The sequence below is a fragment of the Mangifera indica genome, chromosome 2, assembly GCF_011075055.1.
Source record: "Mangifera indica cultivar Alphonso chromosome 2, CATAS_Mindica_2.1, whole genome shotgun sequence".
NCBI classification, from domain to species: Eukaryota; Viridiplantae; Streptophyta; class Magnoliopsida; order Sapindales; family Anacardiaceae; genus Mangifera; species Mangifera indica.
In genome coordinates, this window is record NC_058138.1 from 15,979,830 (window position 1) to 15,989,343 (window position 9,514).

At 33.4% G+C, this 9,514-nt stretch overlaps 1 pseudogene; it reads left to right on the forward strand.

Annotated features, from left to right (window-relative positions):
• Window positions 1–2,704: 2,704 nt before the first annotated feature.
• On the forward strand, window positions 2,705–9,303 carry LOC123205079 (annotated as a pseudogene).
• Window positions 9,304–9,514: the final 211 nt, after the last annotated feature.

Here is a 9,514-nt window from a genome sequence, read left to right on the forward strand (position 1 = left end):
ATATCGACGATCTCTTCCTCTCCGGCATCTCCTCTTTCCAATTGTGCTACGTCTTCCCCTCTTAGGCATCGTCATCGACGGAGACTATTTGTCTTCGTCAGAGACAAAAACGAGTCATCTTTGTCTCGACGAAGAAACGTTGTCTTCGTCGACGACGACCCCACATGACGTTGGGAGATGTACGACCGAAATGAGGGGCTATCAGAGAGGGAGAATAGGTGTTTGGAGATCATCGATCGTCGTTAGAAAAATAGGATCTAAAGGATTGGAAACCCTAGGGGGAAAATATAATTTTTGAAAACTTGGGATGGGAAAAAATTGTTAGTTTTTAGGGTTTAAAGGGAAAAATGATATGACTAAAGGACTTAGTTAATTTTAACGGCCTATAGGTGGGTAAATGAGATTTTAAAAGTTAACGGGGTGCATTTGAAACGCATACCTTGGGTGGGACATAGTCCTTTGGCCTTTCTAAAAATTTGTGTTTTGGTTTTGGGGTGTTTGTAATATGTCCTCAAATTCAGAGTAATCGAAAACACAAACTAAATACTTGTAAAGTTGTCGAGAGCCGCTTTTTGATAATCATATTTAAGAAATACTCACGCTTAAGGGAGATTTCTGTTAACAAATGAGAGGTTAACATTAATTAGAAAATTCTAGGCGAAAGTCAATGTAGTATTGTAAGAAATTATAAGTTAAGAGTTATACTAAAATACAAAAAATAGTTACTTATTTTTATGTATATTATTTATAGTCGCATGGGTATGGATATTGTCGGGCTAACTTGTGCATTAGTTATTGTACAAATCAATGAAATTTTATCGTGTAGATCTATACGACAATCTCAACCATTGCCACTAGATTTTGGAAGGTTTTAGCATCAAAAAATTATCAAAAGGGAGAGAAGGTACTGGTTGTGGGTTGGTAATGTGTTAGAATGAATTGTGAAAAATAATAATTATTAAAAAAATAGAATATACTTTTGAAGTGTAGGTATAATATTTTTGAACTTCGATAATGTGATTGTTAACTTTAAAATATAAAAAACTAAATATTGAGAGTAAAAAAATAATTTTTTAAAACTAAATTAAAAATAAAATTATTAATTTTTAAATTTAAAATTAAAATAATAAATAAATTATTATTTTTAAATAAAAAATAAATACGGATGAAAATTTAAATTTTTAAAACTTTTACCTATGATAATTTAAAAAATGAAAAATCTAAATGTATTGACATACTAAATTTCTTGTCATTTCGGTGCTTTAACGTATTAGAGCAATCAAATTCTGTACAGAAAGAAAAAAAAATCAACGGATATACTAAAGTTTTTCATTTTCAAATATTCTTAATATACGCCTTTAAAGTTGATGTAAAACAACCCAGATATCATAATATATCATATATTATTTTTTGGCCAAATCACTAATGCCCACCCAAGGTTTGATGTAATGATTTGTCACCCATTAAGTTTGAAAAAACCAATCTTTCACTCATTTGTTAAATTTTTTAATAAAATTTCTGAAAAGACAAAAAATTCCTCCAACTAAATAAATAACATTTTACTCTTAAAATTTTATTAAATGATTTTATATCTTAATTTATATTAATTTTAGTTAAAAATAACAGAAAAATTAAGCATTGCTTAATCACATTGACTAAGCTATGCTTTCACCAACCCAATCAATCATTTGATGAATGAAACCACAAAAGTATGGTACAGATGGGAAAGTGGAATTAACATTAATATATGTGATTTACGAAAAAGAAAAATTGCTATTGAAACACACTCGTGAGATTTAAAAAACCTAAAATCTCAGTTAAAGTTAAGGGTAAAATCATTTTTTAACTAAAAAACTAAAGTTTTATTTCTTTGGTCCCCCTCAGCTTGAAAATCTCACAATTTAAACCCTATTTTAAGTTTGAAAAATAAAAATTTTCCCTATAGGGTTTGCAAATCAAGGTCAGAATCGTTGGAGATGACCATCTCCAATGGTGTTAGCTCTCCCTCCTAGCTCAACTCTCCTTGTCGATAATTTTTCAGCCACCAAAGTAGGCCATTTCCTCCGACGAAGATGAAATTGTCTTCGTCGAATTATCTTTATCTCAGACGAAGATGACTGTCGTAGGTCTTAGATGGAGACAATGTGGTTGTCTGAGACCACCAATGGTTATCTTCATCTTGGACAAAGATGAAATTGTCTTCGTCCGAGATGAAAATACTCCAACAAAGATGATTTTGTCTTCGTTGGAGGAAATAGCCTACATTGATGGCTGGGAAGTGATCAGCAGGGAGAGTTGAGCCCGGATGGAGAGCCAACGTCATCGAAAAAGACCATCTCCAACAATTTCGACCTTGATTTGCATACCCTAGGGGCAAAATTTTGATTTTTTAAACTTCAGGTGGGGGTTGAATTATGAGATTTTCAAGTTAAAGGGGGATATGCAACAAAACTTTAGATTTTTAAAATTGTTTATTAAATGACTATTTTGCCCCTAACCATAACTGTGATTTTTAATGGATGGGTGAGATTTTGGATTTTTTAAACCTCATTGGTGTGTCTTTCGTATAGCACTTAAACTTGGAGGTGAATAGTCTTTGGCCGAAAAATAAACATTTCAAACTTTATGGGTGTCAAGATTAATTCATCAAAGTTGGGTGGGAAAGTGGTATACAATTAAACATTACAGTAAGAAGCAAGAACCGGAGACACAGAAAACAAACATGGAGGTATTGAAGCTGTGCAGCAGTCTATCTTCTTCCTTGGCAATCACCTTCCGCCACCTCATCCACTGCCGAGCCTCTTCCACCCTTGTGCGCTGCTCCCCCTCCGCCGTCACCTCTACCCGGATCAGAAACCGCCAGTCTTCCTCTTCGTTCACTTCCACTTCCGACCGTGACGCCATACGCGCCATTCGCATAAAAAAGGTCTGTACAACTGCGTTTTACTCCATTCTATGTTTCGCAATGAGTATTTCAAGTTTATTCTCCTGTTTTCGACTTTTTATAGTCTTTTTATAGGATAACAATCAAAAGTTTGAAACTTTCATCACAGCATGCGTTGTGAAATTTTTGTTCTTTTAAAGTTCTGGTCTCAAATTTATTGATTGCCTCAGAAAAAAAATCGAATTATTGTTTTTTTTTTTAAATTCTAATCAAAATGTGAGTTTTTCTTTTTCTGCTGAAGTCCGGTTGGTTTTATGAAAAGTTAAGAATATTACAGAAGTATAATCTTTTAGCTTGATTAACTGGGACAAGAAAAAGTTAAACATAGTAATTGAACTGATACTCAAGCTAGGAAAGCAATGGCTTTAACTCGTGCTTTAAAGAAAATAATGGCATGTTGAGAAGTAGCAGGAAAATGAATAAATTCAAAGATTTTGAATCTTTGTGTTTGCATTTAATAGTTGTAGTTTTGGAATAATAACTAGAGAGTAAGTTAACTTAATTTTCTTGGATTTTTGAATAAGCTTGCTATATTTTGTTCTTAGGTAGAGGAATTGAGGAGCAAAGGGTTAGAGCCTTATGCTTATAAGTGGGATAGGACTCATTCTGCTAATCAGCTAAAAGAGATATACAGGCATTTAGCAAATGGTGAAGAGTCAAGTGGTGAGAATGACAATGTATCTGTGGCTGGGATAATTGTTGCTCGCAGAGCATTTGGAGAGCTTGCCTTTTTGACACTGAGAGATGACTTGGGTACAATTCAGGTTTGTGTTTTTCTCATTCTCTGCTGTATTTTTCAAAATTTATGATTTTGAATATAGGTCTTCACATTTTTATTATCTATTTTTCTTATTGCTGGGTGACCTCTATTTCTTGGCAATGATACTATTATAGCCGCTTTGGTTAATTTTGTGATTACTCAATTACTTCTGCACATTACATGCTTAAAATTTAGATAGGCACTCATACCAAGATTGAACATAAAAGCATTGATTCTTTATAGTTAACAATGTTAGATAGTCTTACATTGTGTAGTCAAGCAAGCAGAAGGAATCTATGTAGCTCATGTAGGTTTTAAAATTTATTTATTTTTAGTTTAGGTCACTGGTTTACTTGGATGTGGTATGTGTAGTAATTTTTCTGATTACAAGTTATGATTTACAATACATTTTCTTTTTCATTAAGCATGATAACAGAAAAAAGTGATGTTGTTTTTTATGATATAGCTTTACTGTGAGAAGGGAAGGCTTTCAAATGACCAATTTGATCAGTTAAAGACGCTTGTTGATATTGGTGATATTCTGGGGGCTAATGGCTCAATGAAAAGGACAGAGAAAGGTAAAGCTTCCAACTTGGCTTTTGGGGGAATTTAATACCTTGAAGTGAGTTAGTTCAGGTTGTTCCCCTGTCTCCTAAACTCTGGATTTGATTTTGTTATTTGCTTTCCGATGACTTGCTTTGAAGCTACAAAACTGTAACTGAAACAATTTTCTTTTTGGTCAATTCTTCAGGAGAGCTTTCTGTTCTTGTGAATTCTTTTGGGATTCTTACAAAATCTCTACTTCCACTGCCTGACAAATATCATGGTCTAACTGATGTGGATAAATGATACCGCCAAAGGTGAGTTCATTTACATTTTCTATGTTTTCTGTCTGTTTTTTTTCTTGTTTTTGGATATTAGGTGTCTTAATTGAGCAATATAATAAACAAAGAGATGAAATGATTATTTCACCAATTTGTAGGTAATATCGTTGAAAGATTTTTTAATCTTTCAATAATTGTTTTTTGATTAAGAATCTAAGATCTTATATGATTAGATATAGTAGAATTTTGTATATGTAGCTTTATATGATGATATTTGAGTTGAAGAAAGCTTAGACAAGTTTATGGAAAAATTTCAGCAACTATGCCTTCTATGATTATTATGCAATCAATCTAAAATGTGATGCAAAAGGAATCCAGATGGCCTAATTCTTAATCTTTTATCCTTAGTCTTCTGCTTCTTTATGTGATGGACTTTGCACATGTTGAATGTCTTCATGTTGGTTTCAAATGTAAATTTTTTATGTATAACTTCATTGTTTGATGATTTATTTTAAGTAGCTGATATTTTCAGTGTTTAGGTATGTAGATATGATTGCAAACGCTGAAGTAGATGATGTATTCCGGAGAAGAGCAAAGGTGGGTTGTTTTCCTTATGCTCCTGTGTGATCTTGGAATTCATGTTCTGCTCTTTTTTTAATTTATTTCTCAGAATTTTCCATAGATGTATAGAGGAAGATGTGTTATCACCAAAACATTTTCCCTTCATTTGGTCATCGGCCAAGGAGAAAGTAGCTATTCTGAAAGATATACCTTGTTTTTATATGCTTTTAGTTCATATATTGACTCCAATTATAACTATCCCTTTCTTTCTTATGCTGAGATTATTTTTGCTCTAATGCTTGGAATTTTAATTCTTCCTTACCTTTCTTTTAGTAGATTGCATCGGAGATACGCAAGACAGTGGAGTCTTGGGGTTTCGTTGAAGTTGAAACTCCAGTTCTACAGGTTCATTGATATCTTCAAGCTCGTTTACTTTTCTACATTTCTTTTTTGTCATAGTGGTTAAATCAATCATGGATTATTTCACCTTCTAATTATAATGCAAAAAACGAAGGATGTCTGGTTGCTTCTATCATAAGAAACTGTCTATTGAATTTTAAAATATTGAAGATAAGAAAAGATAAACTTCTCTATTGATTGTGAAATCTTATTCAAAACAATTATCTCAAAGTTTCTATTTAACTGCAAAACTAGATGGTAACTTAAATCTCTAAAAATAAGGAACTAACAGTATTACATAAGATATAACAGAATCAACATATTACTATCAAATCCAGTCATCAAATAATAAAGATAAGGAGAATTAGACGTTTTCTTTTCCCAGCTTGCTAGTCAACTCTTGAAATCTTGCTGTAAGAAGTCCTTTGGTTAGACATCTACTAATTGTTGTTGTTGATTGTTTGTGAACTTTATACCTTTTCTTGAGAAAAGGGAAAAAAATCCCAATCCTTAGGTTTGTTGGATTTTTTTCCTCTAAAAACAAGGGGAATAATGTCCTGTTTATTTGATGACTACATGAATACTGCAGCAGCACATGTCTACCTATTAAGGCCTTATATTGATTTGTTTTGTTTGTGTCACTGGTATCTTTCCAAAATCACTGGTAATTTTCCTCTTCTGGAGGGACTGTCAAAATCCTTTTATTTAGATATTTATGTCTTGGAAGAATAAGATTATGAATCATCTGTCTGAAGTCCTTGTTTGTTTTGATCTCTTTCTTGGGGTTGTTTACCTTGTTTTTTTTTTTTTTTTTAAAAGGTCCTTTTGAGCGCCACCCCCTTTCTTTTTGGCCAAATCATTGTCATAGTAGATTCTTAACTTTTAAAAAAGATGCATCCTGCTAGTGTAGTCCTGAACTTCTTGAAAGAGACATAAATACTTGCTCTAATACCTTCTTCTTACCTTCTATCAGTTCAATGTTTGGTTCCCATGAGTCCATGACGTACTTATAAAGGATATCTTTGTTAAGTTTGCTATTCACCCATGTTAATTGTGATTTTAGATCATGCTTATTCTGTATTCTTTCTGGGCTTCAACATATTTGCTTACTGCCTGCTGCCACTTTGTCCATGCCTCTGCCTATTCTTATTGGAATGAATCTTTCCATTCATCTACTGGCCACTTTTACTTGCAAATGTTTGGCCCATCATCATAGTAGATTCTTAACTCAAAAATAAGATGTGTATGTTTAGGTTATGTTGTTTTGCCTGGACTGGATTAATGTCCTGAACAAATTTGAATCACGTAATGGCAGGTCGGAGGATTTGAAAAAGTATATGAGATTGGTCGAATATTCAGAAATGAAGGCATGTCAACTCGCCATAATCCTGAATTTACCACCATAGAGGTATTCACTATATTGCTTTTGTTTAATACATTAAATGGTATGGTAGTATGTTTCATGTGATAAGGATTGATTATTGATTTTGTAATGCTTCTTAAATTCCATATCTACTAAATGAAGCCCTGATAAACTCTTGCATTAGCTTGATTTTAAATGTGTGAAGCATATTCAGACTACCAAAGCATGATGAACATGGGAGAGGAAATTGTTACTTGCTGTGCGCTTGCAGTTCTTGGGAGGCTTACCATTGATTACCAGGTGAATGTCCTCTACCAGTGTGGTTAACTTGATAATATATAGTTTCTGTTTGTGCTTGATTCACGTGCTAGTTAGTTCATGTGGTAAAATATGGTTACTGCTATCCTCTATGCATGTACTAGTTACTTCTCTTCATGATCACATAAATTCTCTCTGTTCAACTATTAGTAGTACATATTGAGTTTATAATGACTGCAAAATTCTTCCATTCAGGGGGTGGAGATAAGTTTGGAACGGCCATGGAGAAGGGAAACCATGCACAATCTTGTTAAAGAAACCACTGGGATTGATTTCAGTGACCTGGGAAATGATCTTAAGGTTGCTAAAGAGTTTACTTTAAAGGCACTTGGGGCTGGACTTGATAATAAGGACAAATCTGCCACTGAAGGGAGCCCTTCTTTGGGTAACCTTCTTAATGAGGTGAATCTTTCTGCTATTACTATGCATGGAAGTACATCCTTTATGTTATGTATTTAGTGAGCCCCCCTCAGGTGTTTGATTATTCCTTTACATAGCTCTTATCAGCTTTAGGTTTTCTTCTTTTCCAGGTCTTTGAAATTGCAGTAGAACCAAAGCTACTGCAACCAACATTTGTTTTAGATTATCCTATTGAGATATCTCCCCTAGCAAAACCACATCGAAGGTGCAAACCTATATGCCTTATTTTGCAATAAACATTTGACTCTTGGACGATGTATACAATATTGAAATATGTTATTTTTTATCTTCTTATTTATTAAAACAGCTGTGCTTGCTTGACCGAGAGATTTGAACTCTTCATCTGTGGTTGTGAACTGGCCAATGCATTCTCTGAGTTGACTGATCTGTTGGACCAAGAAAGTTGATGCGGTCTTTTTACTATGGTTATCCATCATAAAACTCATGAGCATAGTATGACCGTGGATGAATTATGATACTGGGGTTGTAAACAATAAAAATATTGAAAATTTCTGTATATGAAAGAATGTTTAACAGGATAGAAGTCCTTCAAATTATAATTGTTGATTTACCGCAATGCTTCTAACCTGGATTCTAATCATTTTAGTACTTAAATTAAATCTAGCAATGGGATCTTGGTGAGAGTGCCAATAATTGATGCATAAATTCAAGTCCCTATTGGCTAACAGTACCCATGTTGATGAATTTATTCCTTAAAACCTGTTTATGGTTCTTTTTGAATTACATTAAAAAACTTACTGCTGGCTTTTAGTTAGAAAGCACCAGATATTGTCATTAACTTTTAAATGGTGGCAGAGGGCACGCTTGGAAGAGCAAGTGAGGCAGCATAATGAGAAGAGAACAGCAGCTGTTTCAGAAACATCCACTGCAAATGAAGATTCAAAGAAAATTGATGATACCCCATATGAAGTTACTCTAGATGATGACTTCCTCACAGCTTTAGAATACGGAATGCCACCAGATTCAGGGATGGTATGGTCATGTTTGAATTTATGTTTAATTTTTATGAATTGTCTATACTGCAAGTCGCCATACTGTCTTCTGTCTAATTCTTTATCTTTTAAATAAAATAGCCTTGGAAATTTTCAGTCGACAGTTTAATGAACTGAGCATTTTTGTCAAATTATCTATGTCAGACAGATTTAATTGCATGGACATTGATAGTTAGCTGTCAAGTATATCTTTTGATATTTGTTTTATCATATCATATCTAATTGTGCTGAAAATGTTTCGTCATTTAGGGACTTGGAATTGATAGGCTGGTGATGCTTTTAGCGAACTCTGCCAATATTTGAGATGTTATTGCCTTTCCTGTTTTAAAACTTCAGCGGTAGTATATAGCAGCTGGTTGGACTGATTACTTATGCTGCAGTACAGGTGTTGACATTCAAATAGGATTTTGATATGCTTAGACTTCTTTTTTGAGTAATACTTCACCTTTGGGAAACTTTTGGCTGTACTTCAAAGTTCTTCATTTTTGTCTTCTGGTGTGGATTAAATAAAAAGATGCAATATATATTAAAGGTAGAGCAGAAACTGAGCCTCAGCTGATTAAATTGGCATGCTGTGAGAGATTCATTGATTATACGATATTCTTTCTGTAGGATTAATCAAAAGTAAACCACATGTTTTCTCAAAGTTATATACTATACGATAATGTTAAATTTCTAGAATTTTGGATAATCCCACTTCAGTTTTGGAGATGTGATTCTTACAAGCTGTATATTGCTCATTGATGTCTGCTGGAAGATCTGAAACTTTTCCCAGAAGTTCAGCCAGAAGGTAGGTTTATGTAGAAATATGTTTCTCATTTTTTAAAGTAAAATATACCTAGTATTTAGGATGTAGACACAATTATTTAACTTGAAAATTCTTCAAGTAGTCCTTTGTATTGGAGACTAAGT